Source organism: Artemia sp. Qi Xiang Cuo, chromosome 18 (assembly GCF_049724085.1).
Source record: "Artemia sp. Qi Xiang Cuo chromosome 18, ASM4972408v1, whole genome shotgun sequence".
NCBI classification, from domain to species: Eukaryota; Metazoa; Arthropoda; class Branchiopoda; order Anostraca; family Artemiidae; genus Artemia; species Artemia sp. Qi Xiang Cuo.
The window spans coordinates 49,635,690-49,656,337 of record NC_142811.1 but is presented as its reverse complement, the minus strand read 5'-3'; positions in this window follow the sequence as shown (position 1 = coordinate 49,656,337).

Here is a 20,648-nt window from a genome sequence, read left to right as displayed (position 1 = left end):
AAAGCGTAAATAGCACTAGCATTAGCTATTTCTCGGAATTAATTTAAAAAAACTTTGCGAAAAATAAATTTTTCAAAGAAAAGTAATAGCCATTTTAAACTTAAGCTCAGCAGATACAAATACCTTTCAAAATTCGAACTCAAAACGAACAGAAATTAAATAGACAATCATAGCAAAAACATACAACAAGTAATAATATAAATTAATAAATAGATATTAAAGCGAGTAATGCTTAGATTGAATATGAATATCAAGCTTAAAACGAAAAAAAGTATTTTCCTATTGTAGTATAAATGAAACTAAAAACGAATAGAAATTAAATAAACAATCAATGCGCAAAAACAAACAACAGATAATAATGTAAATGAATAAATAAATCTTAAAACGAGTGAAACTTTAATTGAATATGCAAATCCAGCTTGAAACGAACAAAAATCGCTACAAACAAGAGTTTGGGTATGACCTCCTTCTCTCACTGTGAACGTCTAAAACCTGCTGCGTCATTTGCGCTTTACTGAAAACCAATTTTATGACAAATAGTTCTTTTGTACTTAATATTGAAAATAAACATTAAAATTATAGTAACATTTTGAACTGATGAGCTTTCAGCAATTAATATCATTATGCATCAAATATTCAGCTTAATTTATTAGCTCTTTTTAAAGTTGTCAAAGACGAATATAGTTTCACTACATACAAGTGTTTGGATACTGCCTCCTTTCCTAACTGTAAATAAAAACCAAAAGCCTGCTGCGTCATTGGCACTTAACTGAAAACGGATTATATTACAAATATTTTCTTTTCCAGTTCTTACAGTATTGAAAATAAAAATACAATTACAGTGGAATGAATTCTTGAACTGATGGATCTTTCAATAATTAATATCATTATACATAAAATATTCAATTTGATGTTGTTTATACTTTCCAAGACTGTTCAAGACGAATATAGTTTTCAGTAAAGCGCCAATGACGCAGTAGGTTTTTGAGTTTTAACCCTTAAAACCATAGACTTAAAAGCCTTGCCTTGAGGGTTGTGGGGGAGTGTCTTCCTCAAAAACATATTTTCTATCTGGAAATCAACTACGCTGACCAAATGGGCTATCTCAAAATTTTGATTGGATGTGTTTGGGGGAATGATGGGCGTGGGGGGGGATAGCTGTCCTCCAATCATTTTCGACTATTAAGAAGGGCACTAGCCCTTTGAATTTCCAATCGAATGAGTCTTTTTTGAAGTTTCTACGACAACACCTTTAAAAAAAACAAAAAAACTTATATGCCCCCAGGGCATAACTTAAAACCCTTGCCTTGAGACTTGTGGGGAAGTGTTCTCCTCAAAAACATATTTTCTATCTTGAAACCAACTAAGCTGAACAAAATTGCTATCTCAAAATTTTGATTGGATGTGTTTGGGGAAATGATGGGCATGGGGGGGGGGCTAGTTGCCCTCTAATAACTTTCGACTATTAAAAAGGGCACTAGCTATTTGAATTTCCAATCGAATGAGCCTGTTTTCAAGTTTCTATGACAACGCCTTCTATAAAAACCTTATATGCCCCCAGGGTATAAATTAAAACCCTTGCCCTGAGGGTTGCGGGGGAGTGTCCTCCTCAAAAATATATTTTCTATCTGGGAATCGACTACGCTGAACAAAATGGCTATCTCAAAATTTTGATGGGATGTGTTTGGGAGTATGATGGGTGTGGGGGGGGCTAGTTGCCCTCCAATTACTTTTGACTATTAAAAAGAGCACGAGAACTCTCAATTTCCAATCGAATGAGCCCCTTTTGAAGTTTCTACAACGACCCCTTCCATATGAAGTGCCTCTGGGAAAAAAATAATAATAAATAATAAAACACTGGAGCCGTCTGGCCTTTACTATAGGCAACGCTATAGCGTTGCTTCTTATCTGATTATCGAGGACCAGCAAATACGTGAGAGTTCTACTTTTATGCAATTAAAACCAAAATTGTGACAATTGCAAGTGATACAAATATTTTGGCAGTAAGTGGCCTCGATGCCTCGGTGCCCGCCCGCGCAACAGAGTCTTAAGTTTTTCATGGATTTCAGAGCAGTTGTTATTCAAATTATCAAATAAGATTTCGTCTTTATCCCCCCCCCCTCGATGAAGAACCACGCGAAAGTGCATGATTTAATCAATGTGAAATGTAAAAGTATCATTGTCACTCATAACCAACAAAAGAATCTAGGAAAAAGATGGTTTAATAGAACATTACTTGAGATTAATTGCGCATCTAGCCACAAACCCCCAGACCGTAACTTTTTTAGCCCCTTTGCTCAATGCTTCTCAGTTATGTACTAACTCTTAAGTCCTTATTAGAAAACTATTCTTGTTTGAAACATCTGACATTAAAGTCATTGCTAATATATTAAGCAAAAGCTGATATTGAACAAAAAGGGATCCAGGAGGCAGGAATATGCAACTGGCCCACTTCCTTAGTCCATGGCCAGGCTGCGTTTTTACTTAAATTCATATGGGTCTATAAAAGGAAAACTTTGAAAATGTGGTTTGTTGATTTTAATTATCCCATTTTTACGGAACTAGGTCAAGTTTACTAGTTCCTCGTCCGTGGAATTTCCCAACTTCCTATATCAGCATCCCCGTTTTTACTTCTAAAGCGTTCGATTGGATATCATTAAGAGAAGTTTACTTGACCTGCCATTTGACATTGAAGGACAGCGTGCAAAGAAATTGCTTCTGAAAACTCCCTTAGGATAGTGTCTCAACGGAGCAACCGAATATTTAATTTTGTTGAAAATTACTGCTACATATGGAAAAAAACAACATTGAAACGCAATCAAAGAGTGAGGTTAAACCATAAAAAAGAGGGGAAATAGGTCATATGAAAGATTAAAACATATAAAAAACAGGAACTTATGTGAATAATAGTCAGCTGTACTCGGGCTTTGATGTTTACAAGTTATTCCAGTGGCGCAGAATCAACGCCGGACACGCAAGTTTAGTCTCAAACAAGCTAATGAAATTTTTTTAATTTTCTTTAATTTTTTGTAAATAGCCTAAACAGAAGCTTCGAACAGGGGGAATGGCTAAGGAGTGTTAGTTCGATAAATCAGTCATGAGAGACTCAATATTGCAACAGTATTTGTTATAAAACAGCTTTGAAGGAGTGGAAAATTTGTGTTCAAAAATATTCGAGCTATACTCACGTAATATTTGATTTACGTGAGCAGACAATATCAAGGCTGAATCTAGTACTATAGCTGCACAAAATAGCTATACCGTATGGAAATATATTAATATAGAGTATATTGATGTAAATATAGGCGTACTATACATTCAATATAAATATAGAGAAGCTATACAAAATATTTGAAGCTATACCACTGTATTGACATTACCTGAGCAGAGAGTATAAAGGCCATAGGTAGATCCAGGGGGGCCTGGCCCCCCCCGACGATTTCGTCTGGTGCCCTCTTTCCCTGCTTTTTTTGTTTTTTTAGCTATTTTTTTAGAATAAATTTGTTCAATTATCGGCACCTTTGTCACATTGCCCCCCCCCCAATGTTTTGCTCATTGATGCCCTTGTCAGATTGCCCCCTCCCAAGATTTTGCTCTATATCCGCCCCTGATAAAGTCTGAATGTAATACCATAGCTATGTAATATAGCTATATCATATGGAAATACGATATTATAGTGCATATTAACATATATTGTATACTCTAAATAAATATAGAGCATAGATGAAGACATACAACATATTTTGAGCTATTCCACTGTACTTGTATTACCTGAGCTGACAGAATCATGGCTGAATTTAATACTATAGCTGTACAAAATAGCTTTACTATATGGAAATATGGTATTATAGAGTATATTGATATATACTCTATAAAAAAAAAGAGTATAGCTGAAGCTTTACAAAATATTTGGAGCTATACCAATGTATTGGCTTATTTGAGCAGACAGTATCAAGGTTGAATGTAATACTATAAATTCAAGCCTACCCTTACCCTGTCTGTACGATTTGCTTTGCAAGCTTTTTTGCTTTCAGATTTATCAATTTTTATCTTTTCACAGACACAAAATGATTCCTTAAAAGCCAGGAGCCTTAAAATAAAAGATGGCAAAAAGAAAATACTACTTTAGCAAGAACTAGAAGCAAAATATAAGGAAAAAATATAGCCCATAAGCAAAAAAAAGTAAAAAAGCCCCCTCAATTCTGGGATCCGTCACTGGTATTCATTAAAGTTCTTATAGCATTCTTAATAAAATGCTTTGTAGAGATTTAGCAATCCAGTTCTTAAGGATTTTGCTCAATTTTATGAGTAAGGGCTGTATCAATAGAATTTCGGAAATGTTTACGTCAGCATCCTCTTTTTTTGTTTTTGGAGTGCTCGAATAGAAATCCGTGAGGGATATTTGATTGATATACTATTCAATACTGAAGGACGGCGTCCAAAAAGATTGCTTCAGAAAAAATATCTAAGAGTAATATCTCAATGGAACAGCTGAAGATTCTATTTCGGTAAAACTGACTATGTTAAAATGTTACATATAAGAAAATATTTCAAACACAAAAAAGAGTATCTTGAAACCGGAAAAAGTAGAAATAGCTTAGCAGACAAAAAGATATTGCTTTGAATAATATTCGAGACGTCAAAAGTTTAGAAGTTGATTTCAACCCCAGCACCTATAATATAAAACACAAAATAAGCAAAGCAAAGCAAAGCACATGGGGTAGCATTGACCACTTGTAAGGGGAAAGCATATGCGGGCTAGATGGGTAACACTACATCTCCTTTCTTCTCGATTAAGCTGTCTCTAGGGGAGGGGGACGAAGTCCATTCTAAATTGCTCATAAATTCATCTTTCTGACGGGTTTCACTGTCCTGCCATAGCGCGTTTGATGAGCACTCGCAGTAGAAGCTTAGGACCGGTGTTTGGGGCTAGTCTGGTCAGCGCTGGTTGTGGAAATCGAGCTTGTCACTGCATTACAACATTAAGACGTTTCTTTTGGAGTCCATGGTTCAGATGGATGGGAGGCATGACGTGTTGGCGTTATAGCAGGAGACGAAGCACTTGGTCTGGAGGACGGGGTGAACCTATCCTGGACAATTCGTACCTCCTTTTCTACAGTCCCTTTTCTAAGGATTCGTTGGGACCTGGGTTACTACTCCTTGGGCACTGAGCTGTTGATGTCACTTTAGGTAGCAAGGGATAGGGCCGGGATATATTAATCTGGTTTCTTCTTAGCAAGGACCCAGCTGCTGTTCTTACGAGGTATGACCTTGGATTTTCGCTGCACGACACAACTTCTACTTTGGTCAATTTCCCACTTTCCTTTTCTTGTATAGAAACCTTATCCCCTGCGTGGAGTTTTGGCAGTTCTTAAATTTTTTCGTCAGAATAGGAAGTTTTCTTTCTCAGATGTTGGTTGGTGCAGGGCAGGATTTATAGAAGTTGACGGCTCATTAGCAGTTGAGCAGGGGAAACTAGCCCATCTATTTGAGATGGTTGAAGATCTGAAGAAACCTTTTGAAGGAATATCTGGAAAGCAAATGAACAGTTTAATGGACAGTACAGGACACTCTCCCAAAACGATGGAGGTCAACCCCAGAAGTAAATTTTAAGACATCAACGTCGGAGACTTGAAGTATCTTGTTTTGGCACCCAGGCTCAAATCCAAGTCGTGATCTCTATTCATCAGTTCTACGGACAACCTTTTAGGATCTTCGGTGATAAGTTGACAATGATAGTAGAGTAGTACCTTATACTTTGCTTGCAGGTATAGGAATTACCATGCTATTTGCTTGCAGGTATAGGAATTCCCATGCTATTCTACGGGTCCTCTACACCTTTTCAAAGAGAGTCAGAACTCCCTCACACAGTTTGACCAGTTTGACGTGTTTGGGGAGATTACGTTCCTTGACACCTTTCCAGAGCATGTACTTGACGATGGAGAAAAAGGGTTAAAGTGATTAGCAATTACGAGCGGGGATTCCCCGCTGGTTCCTGAATTGCCTTACGTTCCTTGACACCTTTCCAGAGCATGTACTTGACGATGGAGAAAAAGGGTTAAACTGATTAGCAGTTAAGGTAACCTCAATGGCGTTTGAATAGTGTTGTCAGTTTAAAATAGGGTCCAACGTTATAGTATGCTAAAAAGTTGATACTAAGAGAGATGTAGATGGCAAGAAAAGAATTTTAAAAAAGAAATTCAGAACAATCCATAGAAATCCTTACAGATCAAGTAGTGAGGTATATATGAGTATGAACCATCATGGATCATAAGCACCAACGACCCTAACCACCAGGGACTTCAACCCTCCAAAGGTCCCCTATCCCCAAACTCGAAAAGTGCCCCCTCCCCTCCCACTTTTTGGCCCCCTACCTCCATTTTTTTAAAGTTTTTTTATAACTTTTTTTTAAAATGATATATTTTTTCAAATTTTTTTTACATCTCTAAATCATATCAGAAAAATAGAATGAAACTTGATTTAAATTTTAAAATATATTCTTGTGCATACCCATACTCCTATTGATGAGGACTGATGGTTCTAATTCAATATTTTTTTCATGAAAGCAAACTATTTTTTTTTAACTAAATATTTTTTTGGACTTTGAAATTATTCAACTTTTTTTTTTACATCTCTAAATCATATCAGAAAAATAGAATGACACTTTTGATTTAAATTTTAAAATATATTCTTGTGCATACCCATACTCCTATTGATGAAGACTGATGGTTCTAATTCAATATTTTATTTTTCATAAAAAACAAAATATTTTTTTAACTAATTTTTTTTTTGGATTTCGAAATTATTCAACTTTTTTTCAAATCTCTAAATCATATCAGAAAAATAGAATGACCCTTTTGATTTAAATTTTAAAATATATTCTTGTGCATACCCATACTCCTATTGATGAGGACTGATGGTTCTAATTCAATATTTTTTTCATGAAAGCAAACTATTTTTTTAACAAATTTTTTTTGGACTTCGAAATTATTCAACTTTTTTTTTACATCTCTAAATCATATCAGAAAAATAGAATGGCACTTTTGATTTAAATTTTAAAATATATTCTTGTGCATACCCATACTCCTATTGACGATGACTGATGGTTCTAATTCAATTTTTTTTTCATGACCCTTTTGATTTAAATTTTAAAATATATTCTGTTGCATACCCTTACTCCTATTGATGATGACTGATGGTTCTAATTTAATATTTTTTTCATGAAAGCAAACTATTTTTTTTAACTAATTTTTTTTTTGGACTTCGAAATTATTCAACTTTTTTTTACATCTCTAAATCATATCAGAAAAATATAATTGCACTTTTGATTTAAATTTTAAAATATATTCTTGTGCATACCCATACTCCTATTGATGAGAACTGATGATTCTAATTCAATATTTTTTTCATGAGAGCAAACTATTTTTTTTTTACTTCGAAAATATTCAACTTTCTTTTTTTACATCTCTAAATCATATCAGAAAAATATAATGACACTTTTGATTTAAATTTTAAAATATATTCTTGTGCATACCCATACTCCTATTGATGAGGACTGATGGTTCTAATTAAATATTTTTTTCATGGCCCTTTTGATTTAAATTTTAAAATATATTCTTGTGCATACCCATACTCCTATTGATGATGACTGATGGTTCTAATTCAATATTTTTTTCATGAAAGCAAACTATTTTTTTTACTTTGAAAATATTCAACTTTCTTTTTTAACATCTCTAAATCATATCAGAAAAATATAATGACACTTTTGATTTAAATTTTAAAATATATTCTTGTGCATACCCATACTCCTATTGATGAGGACTGATGGTTCTAATTAAATATTTTTTTCATGGCCCTTTTGATTTAAATTTTAAAATATATTCTTGTGCATACCCATACTCCTATTGATGATGACTGATGGTTCTAATTCAATATTTTTTTCATGAAAGCAAACTATTTTTTTTTACTTCGAAAATATTCAACTTTCTTTTTTTACATCTCTAAATCATATCTGAAAAATAGAATGACCCTTTTGATTTAAATTTTAAAATATATTCTTGTGCATACCCATACTCCTATTGATGATGAATGATGCTTCTAATTCAATATTTTTTTCATGAAAGCAAACTACTTTTTTTAACTAAATTTTTTTTTTTGACTTCGAAATTATTCAACTTTTTTTACATCTCTAAATCATATCAGAAAAATAGAATGGTACTTTTGATTAAAATTTTTAAATATATTCTTGTGCATACCCATACTCCTATTGATGAGAACTGATGGTTCTAATTCAATATTTTTTTTATGAAAGCAAACTATTTTTTTTTTACTTTGAAATTATACAACTTTATTTTTTTTACATCTCTAAATCATATCAGAAAAATAGAATGACACTTTTGATTTAAATTTTAAAATATATTCTTGTGCATACCCATACTCCTATTGATGATGACTGATGGTTCTAATTCAATATTTTTTTTTCATGAAAGCAAACTATTTTTTTTAACTAAATTTTTTTTTGGACTTCGAAATTATTCAACTTTTTTTACATCTCTAAATCATATCAGAAAAATATAATGACGCTTTTGATTTGAATTTTACAATATATTCTTGTGCATACCCATACTCCTATTGATGAGGACTGATGGTTCTAATTCAATATTTTTTTTCATGAAAGCAAACTATTTTTTTAACTAAATTTTTTGGACTTCGAGATTATTCAACTTTTTTTTACATCTCCAAATCATATCAGAAAAATATGATGACACTTTTGATTTAAATTTTAAAATAAATTCTTGTGCATACCCATACTCCTATTGATGAGGACTGATGGTTCTAATTCAATATTTTTTTCATGAAAACAAAATATTTTTTTAACAATTTTTTTTGGACTTCGAAATCATTCAACTTTCTTTTTTTTACATCTCTAAATCATATTAGAAAAATAGAATGACAATTTTGATTTAAATTTTAAAATATATTCTTGTGCATACCCATACTCCTATTGATGATGATATTTTTTTCATGAAAGCAAACTAATTTTTTAACTAATTTTTTTTTGGACTTCGATACTATTCAACTTTTTTTTACATCTCTAAATCATATCAGAAAAATAGAATGGTACATTTGATTTAAATTTTAAAATATATTCTTTTGCATACCCATACTCCTATTGATGATGACTGATGGTTCTAATTCAATATTTTTTTTTCATGAAAAACAAACTATTTTTTTTAACTAAATTTTTTTTGGACTTCGAGATTATTCAACTTTTTTTTACATCTCTAACTCATATCAGAAAAATAGAACGAGCCTTTTGATTTGAATTTTAGAATATATTCCTGTGCACACCCATACTCCTATTGACGAGGACTAATGGTTCTAATTCAATATTTTTTTTATGAAAGCAAACTATTTTTTTTTAAAAAAATTTTTTTTTGGACTTCGAAATTATTCAACTTTTTTTTACATCTTTAAATCATATCAGAAAAATATAATGACGCTTTTGATTTAAATTTTAGAATATATTCTTGCATACCCATACTCCTATTGATGAGGACTGATGGTTCTAATTCAATATTTTTTTTCATGAAAGCAAACTATTGTTTTTAACTAAATTTTTTTTTGGAGTTCGAAATTATTCAACTTTTTTTTTACATCTCTAAATCATATTAGAAAAATATAATGAGACTTTTGATTTAAATTTTAAAATAAATTCTTGTGCATACCCATACTCCTATTGATGAGGACTGATGGTTCTAATTCAATATTTTTTTCATGAAAACAAACTATTTTTTTAACAATTTTTTTTGGACTTCGAAATTATTCAACTTTCTTTTTTTTACATCTCTAAATCATATCAGAAAAATAGAATGACACTTTTGATTTAAATTTTAAAATATATTCTTGTGCATACCCATACTCCTATTGATGATGATATTTTTTTCATGGAAGCAAACTATTTTTTTTAACTAAATTTTTTTTTGGACTTCGAAATTATTCAACTTTTTTTTACATCTCTAAATCATATCAGAAAAATAGAATGGTACATTTGATATAAATTTTAAAATATATTCTTGTGCATACCCATACTCCTATTCATGAGAACTGATGGTTCTAATTCAATATTTTTTTTTCATGAAAGCAAACTATTTTTTTTTACTTTGAAATTATTCAACTTTCTTTTTTTTATATTTCTACACAATATCAGAAAAATGGAATGATAATTTTGATTTAAATTATAAAATATATTCTTTTGCCTACACATACTCCTATTGATGATGACTGATGGTTCTAATTCAATATTTTTTTCATGACAGCAAACTATTTTTTAACAAATTTTTTTTTTGGAGTTTGAAATTATTCAACTTTTTTTTTACATCTCTAAATCATATCAGAAAAATAGAATGATACTTTTGATTTAAATTTTTAAATATATTCTGGTGCATACCCATACTCCTAATGATGAGGACTGATGGTTCTAATTCAATATTTTTTTCATAAAAAACAAACTATTTTTTTTGGACTTCGAAATTATTCAACTTTATTTATTTTTTTTATTTATTTTTTTTGTACGTATCTTAAAATGACAAAATATGCTTACGGCTCTAACAATTGTACTCTATGCTTGTTCAGAGACACGATGCAGCTTTCCTACTGTTACTCTATGGCCGGTTATCGACACTACCTAGTTTATTGCATGTATTAAATCAGCATTTTTTACACAGTGGAACGATAAACACATAACTAATATCTCTAAAAAGTGAAGATGAAACATTTTAAGAAAGTGTTTTCACATGATAGTGCTATTGTAGCATTGAATGCTGACAAGGAGAAGTATTTAAACTATGAAATAAGTACAAGTGGTAGCACTATCGGAAACGTGTGCGTGCATTGTCATGACAGTGAGGATTTAAATTTCTTTGGAGTACCAAAAAAAATTTAACTCTTATGATGGTGGATATGTGAGATTAAGATCTCCGGAGATGATTGCACTCAAAGAGAATGCCAACATAAAAATAATCGTTGATAAAGAGGGGCATCTTCTTGCTAATGCTTGTGGTAACATGTTACCCTGTGTTAAACCATATCGCAGCTTTCGGGTATTAGCATTCAACGGAATGTCAAAAAAAGAAAGGCCTACTCTTCTACTAATATCATAAACCATATCTTGTCTACGTGCCGAAACTGTTACCTGTGTAAAAATAGTATGAAAATAGACAGGGAAATTGCTAGAAAAATAAAAAGGGCATTGGCAGAAAATATCACTAAGGAATATAAAGATGAATCGATGAAAAACAAAGTACCAGAAAACGTTACTGCCATTGATCAAAAGGTCAATGAACCAAATAATACCAAAGACGAAAAGCATATTGAGGCTGTTGATGACACACTATAAAAATTGTGTATGAGTCAAAAATGGAATAATGATTATTCTACTGATTACGAACTAAGAGAAGACAGTAGCTACAATATCAAGATAGAACATGGTGAACTATTTTATGGAACATATTCAAAATGTCCAAAGTTGTTCATTGATATTAATAATGTATAATAACATGTATTTTTGTATTAATATTCTACATGACATTATTTCATTAAAAATATATTATGCATTACATTGTTATGTTTTCATTATTTTTAGAGTAAGCTAGCATATCAAGCGTTTAGAATGTCTAATAAAACATCGGAGATGTAAGAAAAGGAATTTTCATACATCTATTATCAGACATATGGGATAACATTGACCAAATCTTGGTATCAGAATGAATAAATTATTTATCAACATCAGTTGTTGGATATGTCATTATGAAAAAATTGTAAGTAAGTAAGTAACAAACTCTTTCTTGAATTCACCTCTTGGATACACAATACAGAAATTCAATCAAGGAAATTATGAAAAAAAATTTTTAAGTAAGTAACAAATTCTTTCTTGAAGTCACCTGTTGGATACACAGTGCAGAAATTTCATTTAAGAAATTATCAAAAAATTATAAGTAAGTAGCAAATTTCTTCTTGATTTCACCTCCTGGATAAATAAAAAAGACATTTCATTCAAGAAATTATGACAAAATTCTAAGTAAGTAACAAACTCTTTATTGTTTTCACGTCTTAGATACACGATGCAGAAATTTCATTCAAGAAATTATGAAAAAATTCTCAGTAAGTAACAATCTCTTTCTTGAAGTCCCCTCTTGGATACACAATACGGAAATTTCATTCAAGAAAATATGAAAATATTTGTAAGTAAGTAACAAACTCTTTCTTAAAGTCACCTCTTGAATGCACAATACAGATACTTCATTCAAGAAATTATGAAAAAATCGCAAGTAAGTAACAAACTCTTTCTTGAATTCGCCATTTGGATGCACAATACAGAAATTTAATTCAGGAAATTATGAAAAAAAATGTAAGTAAGTAAGTAACAAACTCTATGCTTTTTCACCATCAATTGTTGGATATGTTGAATAAAATATGCAAAGTCGACATAGCTTTATTTCATTTTTTAAGGTTAATTTAGACGAGGTTACGTGCGCGCACGTAACCTCGTCTAAATTAACCTTAAAAAATGAAATAAAGCTCTGTCGACTTTGCTTATTTTATTCAACATATCCGACAATTGATGCTGAAAAAGCATAGAGTTTGTTACTTACTTACATTTTTTTTTCATAATTTCCTGAATTAAATTTCTATATTGTGCATCCAAATGGCGAATTCAAGAAAGAGTTTGTTACTTAATTGCGATTTTTTCATAATTTCTTGAATGAAGTATCTGTATTTTGTATCCAAGAGGTGACTCCAAGAAAGAGTGTGTTACTTACTTACAAATTTTTTCATATTTTCTTGAATGAAACTTCCGTATTGTGTATCCAAGAGGGGACTTCAAGAAGGAGATTGTACTTACTTAGAATTTTTTCATAATTTTTTGAATGAAGTTTCTGCATCGTGTATCTAAGCCGTGAAAACAATAAAGAGTTTGTTACTTACTTAGAATTTTGTCATAATTTCTTAAATGAAATTTCTTTTTCATTTATCAAGGAGGAGAATTCAAGAAAGAATTTGATACTTACTTAAAATTTTTTGATAATTTCTTAAATGAAATTTTTGCATTGTGTATCCAAGAGGTGGCTTCAAGAAAGAATTTGTTACTTACTTACAATTTTTTTTTCATAATTTCTTTGATTAAATTTCTGTATTGTGTATCCAAGAGGTGAATTCAAGAAAGAGTTTGTTACTTACTTACTTACAATTTTTTCATAATGACATCCAACAACGGATGTTGATAAATAATTTATTCATTTTGACACCAAGATTTTGTCAATGTTATCCCATGTGTCTGACAATAGATGTATGCAAATTCCTTTTCTTACATCTCCGATGTTTTATTAGACATTCTAAACGTTTGATATGCTAGCTTACTCTAAAAATAATGAAAACATAACAATGTAATGCATAATATATTTTTAATGAAATAATGCCATGTAGAATATTAATACAAAAATATATATTATTATACATTATTAATATCAATGAACAACTTTGGACATTTTGATTATGTTCCATAAAATAGTTCACCATGTTCTCTCTTGATACTGTAGCTATTGTCTTCTCTTAGTTCGTAATCAGTAGAATAGTCATTATTCCATTTTTGACTCATACACAATTTTTATAGTGTGTCATCAACAGGCTCAATATGCTTTTTGTCTTTGGTATTATTTGGTTCATTGACCGTTTGATCAATGGCAGTAACGTTTGCTGGTACTTTGTTTTTCATCGATTCATCTTTATATTCCTTAGTGATATTTTCTGCCAACGCCCTTTTTATTTTTCTAGATATTTCACTGTCTATTATCACACTATTTTTACACAGGTAACAGTTTCGGCACTTAGACAAGATATGGTTTATGATATTAGTAGAAGAGTACGCCTTTCTTTTTTTGACCTTCCGTTCAATGCTAATACCCAAAAGCTGACGATATGGTTTAACACAGGGTAACATGTTACCACAAGCACTAGCAAGAAGATGCCCCTCTTTATCAACGATTATTTTTATGTTGGCATTCTCTTGGAGTGCAATCATCTCCGGAGATCTCAATCTTGCATATCCACCATCATAAGAGTTGAATTTTTTTGGTACTCAAAGAAATTCAATTCCTTACTGTCATGACAATACACGCATACGTTTCCGATAGTGCTACCACTTGTACTTATTTCGTAGTTTAAATACTTCTCCTTGTCAACATTCAATGCTACAATAACACTATCATGTGAAAACACTTTCTTAAAATGCTTCATCTTCACTTTTTAGAGATATTAGTTATGTGTTTATCGTTCCACTGTGTAAAAAATACTGATTTAATACATGCAATAAACTAGGTAGTGTCTATAACCGGCCATAGAGTAACAGTGGGAAAGCCGCATCGTGTCTCTGAACAAGCATAGAGTACAATTGTTAGAGCCTTAAGCATATTTTGTCATTTTAAGATACGTACAAAAAAAATAATTAAAAAAAAATAAATAAAGTTGAAAAATTTTTAAGTCCAAAAAAAAATAGTTTGTTTTTCATGAAAAAAATATTGAATTAGAACCATCAGTCCTCATCATTAGGAGTATGGGTATGCACAAGAATATATTTAGAAATTTAAATCAAGAGTGTCATTCTATTTTTCTGATATGATTTAGAGATGTAAAAAAAAAGTTGAATAATTTCGAAGTCCAAAAAAAAAATTTGTTAAAAAATAGTTTGTTTTAATGAAAAAAATATTGAATTAGAACCATCAGTCCTCATCAATAGGAGTATGGGTATGCACAAGAATATATTTTAAAATTTAAATCAAGTGTCATTCTATTTTTCTGATATGATTTAGAGATGTAAAAAAAAGAAAATTGAATAATTTCGAAGTAAAAAAAAATAGTTTGCTTTCATGAAAAAAGAATATTGAATTAGAACCATCAGTTCTCATCAATAGGAGTATGGGTATGCACAAGAATATATTTTAAAATTTAAATCAAATGTACCATTCTATTTTTCTGATATGATTTAGAGAATTAAAAAAAGTTGAATAATTTCGAAGTCCAAAAAAATTTTTTTTTAAAAAAAATAGTTTGCTTTCATGAAAAAAATATTGAATTAGAACCATCAGTCTTCATCAATAGGAGTATGGGTATGCACAAGAATATATTTAAAAATTTAAATCAAGAGTGTCATTCTATTTTTCTGATATGATTTAGAGATTTTAAAAAAAAGTTGAATAATTTCGAAGTCCAAAAAAAAAATTTTTAAAAAAATAGTTTGTTTTCATGAAAAAAATATTGAATTAGAACCATCAGTCCTCATCAATAGGAGTATGGGTATGCCCAAGAATATATTTTAAAATTTAAATCAAATGTACCATTATATTTTTCTGATATGATTTAGAGATGTAAAAAAAAGTTGAATAATTTCGAATTCAAAAAAAAATTTAGTTAAAAAAAAAATAGTTTGCTTTCATGAAAAAAATATTGAATTAGAACCATCAGTCCTCATCAATAGGAGTATGGGTATGCACAAGAATATATTTTAAAATTTAAATCCAGAGTGTAATTCTATTTTTCTGATATGATTTAGAGATTTAGAAAAAAAGTTGAATAATTTCTAAGTCCAAAAAAAAATTGTTAAAAAAATAGTTTGTTTTCATGAAAAAATATTGAATTAGAGCCATCAGGCTTCATCAATAGGAGTATGGGTATGCACAAGAATATATTTTAAAATTTAAATCAAAAGTGTCATTATATTTTTCTGATATGATTTAGAGATGTAAAATAAGTTGAATAATTTCGAAGTCCAAAAAAAATTTTGTTAAAAAAAAATAGTTTGCTTTCATGAAAAAAAATATTGAATTAGAACCATCAGTCCTCATCAATAGGAGTATGGGTATGCACAAGAATATATTTTAAAATTTAAATCAAAAGTGCCATTCTATTTTTCTGATATGATTTAGAGATGTAAAAAAAAGTTGAATAATTTTGAAGTCCAAAAAAAAAATTAGTTAAAAAAAATAGTTTGCTTTCATGAAAAAAAAATATTGAATTAGAACCATCACTCATCATCAATAGGAGTATGGGTATGCACAAGAATATATTTTAAAATTTAAATCAAAAGTGTCATTCTATTTTTCTGATTTGATTTAGAGATGTAAAAAAAGAAAGTTGAATAATTTCGAAGTCCAAAAAAAAATTGTTAAAAAAATAGTTTGTTTTCATGAGAAAAATATTGAATTAGAACCATCAGTCCTCATCAATAGGAGTATGGGTATGCACAAGAATATATTTTAATATTTAAATCAAAAGTGTCATTATATTTTTCTGATATGATTTAGAGATGTAAAAAAAGTTGAATAATTTCGAAGTCCAAAAAAAAAAATTTTGTTTTTAAAAATAGTTTGCTTTCCTGAAAAAAATATTGAATTAGAACCAACAGTCCTCATCAATAGGAGTATGGGTATGCACAAGAATATATTTTAAAATTTAAATCAAAAGTGCCATTCTATTTTTCTGATATTATTTAGAGATGTAAAAAAATTTGAATAATCTCGAAGTCCAAAAAAAAATTTAGTTAAAAAAATATTTTGTTTTCATGAAAAAAATATTGAATTAGAACCATCAGTCATCATCAATAGGAGTATGGGTATGCACAAGAATATATTGTAAAATTCAAACCAAAAGTGTCATTATATTTTTCTGATATGATGTAGAGATGTGAAAAAAAGTTGAATAATTTCGAAGTAAAAAAAAAATAGTTTGCTTTCATGAAAAAAATATTGAATTAGAACCATCAGTTCTCATCAATAGGAGTATGGGTATGCACAAGAATATATTTTAAAATTTAAATCAATAGTACCATTCTATTTCTCTGATATGATTTAGAGATGTAAAAAAAAGTTGAATAATTTCGAAGTCCAAAAAAAAATTAGTTAAAAAAATTAGTTTGCTTTCATGAAAAAAATATTGAATTAGAAGCATCAGTCATCATCAATAGGAGTATGGGTATGCACAAGAATATATTTTAAAATTTAAATCAATAGTACCATTCTACATTTCTGATATGATTTAGAGATGTAGCAAAAGTTGAATAATTTCGAAGTCCAAAAAAAAATTAATTAAAAAAAATAGTTTGCTTTCATGAAAAAAATATTGAATTAGAAGCATCAGTCATCATCAATAGGAGTATGGGTGTGCACAAGAATATATTTTAAAATTTAAATCAAAAGGGTCATGAAAAAAATATTGAATTAGAACCATCAGTCATCATCAATAGGAGTATGGGTATGCACAAGAATATATTTTAAAATTTAAATCAAAAGTGTCATTCTATTTTTCTGATATAATTTAGAGATGTTAAAAAAGAAAGTTGAATATTTTCGAAGTAAAAAAAAATAGTTTGTTTTCCTGAAAAAAATATTGAATTAGAACCATCAGTTCTCATCAATAGGAGTATGGGTATGCACAAGAATATATTTTAAAATTTAAATCAATAGTACCATTCTATATTTCTGATATGATTTAGAGATGTAAAAAAAGTTGAATAATTTCGAAGTCCAAAAAAAAAAATTAGTTAAAAAAAATAGTTTGCTTTCATGAAAAAAATATTGAATTAGAAGCATCAGTCATATTTTAAAATTTAAATCAAAAGGGTCATGAAAAAAATATTGAATTAGAACCATCGGTCATCATCAATAGGAGTATGGGTATGCACAAGAATATATTTTAAAATTTAAATCAAAAGTGTCATTCTTATTTTTCTGATATAATTTAGAGATGTAAAAAAAGAAAGTTGAATATTTTCGAAGTAAAAAAAACTAGTTTGTTTTCATGAAAAAAATATTGAATTAGAACCATCAGTTCTCATCAATAGGAGTATGGGTATGCACAAGAATATATTTTAAAATTTAAATCAAAAATACCATTCTATTTTTCTGATATGATTTAGAGATGTAAAAAAAGAAAGTTGAATATTTTCGAAGTAAAAAAAAATAGTTTGCTCTCATGAAAAAAATATTGAATTAGAATCATCAGTCCTCATCAATAGGAGTATGGGTATGCACAAGGATATATTTTAAAATTTAAATCAAAAGTTTCATTATATTTTTCTGATATTATTTGGAGATGTAAAAAAAAGTTTAATAGTTTCGAAGTAAAAAAAAAATTATTTAAAAAAAATAGTTTGATTTCATGAAAAAAATATTGAATTAGAACCATCAGTCATCATTATTAGGAGTATGGGCATGCACAAGAATACATTTTTAAATTTAAATCAAAAGGGTCATGAAAAAAAAATATTGAATTAGAACCATCAGTCATCATCGATAGGAGTATGGGTATGCACAAGAATATATTTTAAAATTTAAATCAAAAGTGCCAATCTATTTTTCTGATATGATTTAGAGATGTAAAAAAAAGTTGAATAATTTCGAAGTCAAAAAAAAATTTTGTTAAAAAAATAGTCTGTTTTCATCACAAAAATATTGAATGAGAACCGTCAGTCCTCATCAATAGGAGTATGAGTAAGCACAAGAATATATTTTAAAATTTAAATCAAAAGGGTCATTCTATTTTTCTGATATGATTTGGAGATGTAAAAAAAGTTGAATAATCTCGAAGTCCAAAAAAAAAATTAGTTAAAAAAATAGTTTTTTTTTTATGAAAAATAAAATATTGAATTAGAACCATCAGTCTTCATCAATAGGAGTATGGGTATGCACAAGAATATATTTTAAAATTTAAATCAAAAGTGTCATTCTATTTTTCTGATATGATTTAGAGATGTAAAAAAAAAGTTGAATAATTTCGAAGTCCAAAAAAATTTAGTTAAAAAAAAGTTTGCTTTCATGAAAAAAATATTGAATTAGAACCATCAGTCCTTATCAATAGGAGTATGGGTATGCACAAGAATATATTTTAAAATTTAAATCAAAAGGGTCATTCTATTTTTCCGATATGATTTAGAGATGTGAAAAAAAGTTGAATATTTTCGAAGTCCAAAAAAAATTAGTTAAAAAAGTAGTTATTTTCTTATGAAAAATAAATTATTGAATTAAGATTTACAGTCTTAATAATTAAGGAATATGTTTATTCACAGTAATACGTTAAAGAATTTCAATCGAAAGGTTCATTATATTTTGCTGATATTATTTGGCGATGTAAAAAAAAGTTGAATAGTTTAAAAGTCAAACAAAATTTATTTTAAATAAAAAGTTTGCTTTAACAAAATAAATATTGAATTATAACCACCAGTTCTCATCAATAGGAGTATGTGTATGCACAAGAATATATTTTAAAATTTAAATCAAAAGTGTCATTCTATTTTTCTGATATGATTTAGAGATGTAAAAAAAAGTTGAAAAAATATATCATGTTAAAAAGAAATAATAAAAAAAAGTTATAAAAAAACAAAAACAAAAATGGGGAAGGGGGCCAAAAAGTTGGGGGGAGGGGGCACCCTTCGAGTTCGGGGACAGGGGACCTATGGAGGGTTGAAGTCCCTGGTGGTTAGGGTCGTTGGTGCTTATGATCCATGATGGTTCATACTCATGTATACCTCACTACTTTATCTGTAAGGATTTCTATGGTTTGTTCTGAATTTCTTTATTAAAATTCTTTTCTTGCCATCTACATCTCTCTTAGTATCAACTTTTTAGTATACTATAACGTTGGACCCTATTTTAAACTGACAACACTGTTCAAACGCCATTGAGGTTACCTTAACTGCTAATCACTCTAACCCTTTTTCTCCATCGTCAAGTACATGCTCTGGAAAGGTGGCAAGGAACGTAAGGCAATTCAGGAACCAGCGGGGAATCCCCGCTCGTTATTGCTAATCACTTCAACCCTTTTTTTCCATCGTCAAGTACATGCTCTGGAAAGGTGTCAAGGAACGTAATCCCCCCAAACACGTGAAACTGTGTGATGGAGTTCTGACTCTCTTTGAAAAGACGTAGAGGACCCGTAGAATAGCATGGGAATTCCTATACCTGCAAGCAAATAGCATGGTAATTCCTATACCTGTAAGCAAAGTATAAGGTACTACTCTACTAATGATGATGGAAGATAACCTTGGAACCAACCTTCTGATTTTCACCTATATTACTTCTTGCTTTAACCACTTTTCAAAAAGAATTTCAATTGTAGATAATAACTCAGAAACTTCATTTTCATAAGCCTAAAGAGCTACAGATGCTATAGCTCTACAAGTAGAGCTTCCAGTTTTTTTTCAGTTTTTTTCCAAGTCACTGCTTGTTTGAGTGAAGGTGAATGGCCTAGTCTGAAACATCAGCTCAACCCCGTCTTTACTAATTGGAACAGCACCTGCTGAAATTCGTATTGCCGAAAGAGCATTGAGCAAACTCAACCTTTTTATGATTCGGCTGAGAAATACTATAGTTATTTCTAAACTATATTCCTTCATGTTGTTGGCGAGTAAAATTTAGCTCACTGGTGCTTTTGATTTAAACGAGACTGCCCAGTAATTGTCCGTTTAAAATCAAAAATTTAGTAAAATTTAGCGAGTAAAATTTAGCTCACTGGTGCTGTTGATTTAAACAAGACTGCCCAGTAATTGTCCGTTTAAAATCTAAAATTTAGTGAAATTTAGCGAGTAAAATTTAGCTCAC